Source organism: Convolutriloba macropyga, unplaced genomic scaffold, assembly GCF_964194025.1.
Source record: "Convolutriloba macropyga unplaced genomic scaffold, txConMacr16.3 SCAFFOLD_4550, whole genome shotgun sequence".
In the NCBI taxonomy this organism is placed as follows: domain Eukaryota; kingdom Metazoa; phylum Xenacoelomorpha; order Acoela; family Convolutidae; genus Convolutriloba; species Convolutriloba macropyga.
In genome coordinates this window covers 16,958-19,455 of record NW_027451680.1, presented here as the reverse complement: position 1 = coordinate 19,455, position 2,498 = coordinate 16,958, and the positions used below count along the sequence as shown (strand labels likewise).

The 2,498-nt window shown below is 39.6% G+C and overlaps 1 pseudogene; it reads right to left on the bottom strand.

Moving 5' to 3' along the window:
* Nucleotides 1–1,375: 1,375 nt before the first annotated feature.
* Nucleotides 1,376–1,527, bottom strand: LOC142356890 (5.8S ribosomal RNA; annotated as a pseudogene).
* Nucleotides 1,528–2,498: the final 971 nt, after the last annotated feature.

Genomic DNA, 2,498 nt, shown 5'->3' with positions numbered 1-2,498 from the left:
ACGTTCACATGTTGATGTTTCCGCTTTCGCGTACTCGAAACAACATAATACTAGTCTTTGTAATTTAGTTTCATAATTTCAACTGTTCTCATGCAGAATTTTTGCTCATTCTTATCCCAAATTTTGACCTGGCTACTAGTTACACTCCTTGTACTTATTGCAAAATGACCACAAATTTCAACAGCTTTCACATGTTGCTGTTTCGGCTTTCGCTTACTACAGTCAACATAATACTCGTTGCAAAATAAGTGCTCGGCATCTGCAATTTTCCAAAGACGAAGTTTCGCCAGTTCAATTTTCGCTCGCCAATTATGGCTACTAATTCACACGGTACTGAGCTCAACAACATTAAATTTGTTCAGCAAGACTTTCACATGTTGATGTTTTGGCTTTCGCCTACTAGAAGCAACATAATACTCGTCTTGTTAGCTCATTCAATGAGAATAGCTTTTCCCGTTGAGAATTTTTGCCTTCAATTGGCGTTGTAGTGAGTTTGGCTACTCAGATCACCAAATACTTGTGACAATTCGAACCAGAAATGTTTTCAATTTTCACATGCTGATGTTTCGGATTCAACCTACTAGAAGCAGCATAATACTTGTATTCAACAATTTCTGTATCAAATCCCAGTTTTCTCTGGTGCATCTTTGCCAAACTATTCCAAACTGCCTGAGTCTGAATACCAATTACAGGTACTAGTAAATGCACGTTACTAAGGACTATATAGTTCTAGGTTACTGTACACAACGACGTTCACATGTTGATGTTTCAGCTGCCGCTTACTAGAAAACAACATAATACTTATCGTGCATACCTTTCCATAACTTGTCCTTTTCAGATGCATTAGTTTCCCTTTGTCTTGGCTTCTACAGTCAGACTGGCTACTAGTAACAGCACAGTACTAATCACATATCGTTCTACAGTTTGCAGACAACTTTCACATGTTGATGTTTCAGCTTTCGCCTACTAGAAACAACATAATACTCGCTGTATACATTTGTAGTTCTCTATGTAACTTTCATGTGAAGAAGTTTCGCCAGTCTTTTTGACTGTCTCAAATCTGAGTCATGCTTAGGCTACTAGTTGCTTCATAGTACTTATCGCCTCGAGATCATTGAACAAAACTTGATTTTCACATGTTGCTGTTTCAGCTTCCGCTTACTAGAAACAACATAATACTAGTCTCATTAAGTTCCGTCTCTTTGCAATTTTCTTATGAAGAAAATTCGCCATCACAATGACTCCAGCAGTTCTTGATCAAGGAATGCAATCATTGATCAGAATGCTATTATTTGAATCGGTTTCTGCTTTAAGTGTTCCAATTTTATTGGAAGCACCAACAATAGAACATCAATGTGTTCAATCGAGAGTTATATAACCCTGAATCGGACGCAGTCAACAGCCGAAGCCGAGACCGCCTTTTGCGTTAGAGAGGTCGGTAAACAAATCTTGCGATTCATACCGAATTAACACATATAGCTGTGCTCCTCTTCGTAAAGCGAGCCAAGTGATCCCCTGTTGAAGGATGTATTTGGACCAATCTAGTAGCATTTGGTTTCCAACAAGCTCTCCCAAGTTAGCTTACTTATTGGGCTTTTCAACCAATTCGGTTGGCTACAAGCATCATCAAAGTACTAGCCACAGTTTGATCGCAAAATTCTACGACTTTCACATGTTGATGTTTCGGCTTGCGCTTAGCCTACTATAAGCAACATAATACTAGTCATATCATAGAGCGTGATCAGCTTGTGACGTTCTCATGATGAAGTTTCACCAACAGTGTCTCACTTCGAGCTTAAATCCAGCTACTAGTAACTACACAGTACTGACTGCAACGATAACTTTTATCTATACCTTTCACATGCTGCGCTTTCGGCCAGGGCCTACTAACGTCAACATAATACTCGATATAAACTTTTGTTCATGATGCAGCTTCCCCATGCAGAAGTTTCGCCTTCAAATGCTCTCTTGGCCATATGACGTAAGAAAAGGTTACTAGTAACATCACAGTACTAGCCACAGTTTGATTGCAAAATTCTACGACTTTCACATGTTGATGTTTCGGCTTGCGCTTAGCCTACTAGAAGCAACATAATACTAGTCATATCATAGAGCGTGATCAGCTTGTGACGTTCTCATGATGAAGTTTCACCAACAGTGTCTCATTTCGAGCTTAAATCCAGCTACTAGTAACTACACAGTACTGACTGCAACGCTAACTTTTATCTATACCTTTCACATGCTGCGCTTTCGGCCAGGGCCTACTAACGTCAACATAATACTCGATATAAACTTTTGTTCATGATGCAGCTTCCCCATGCAGAAGTTTCGCCTTCAAATGCTCTCTTGGCCATATGACGTAACACAAGGTTACTAGTAACATCACAGTACTAGCCACAATTTGATCGCAAAATTCTACGACTTTCACATGTTGATGTTTCGGCTTGCGCTTAGCCTACTAGAAGCAACATAATACTAGTCATATCATGGAGCGTGAT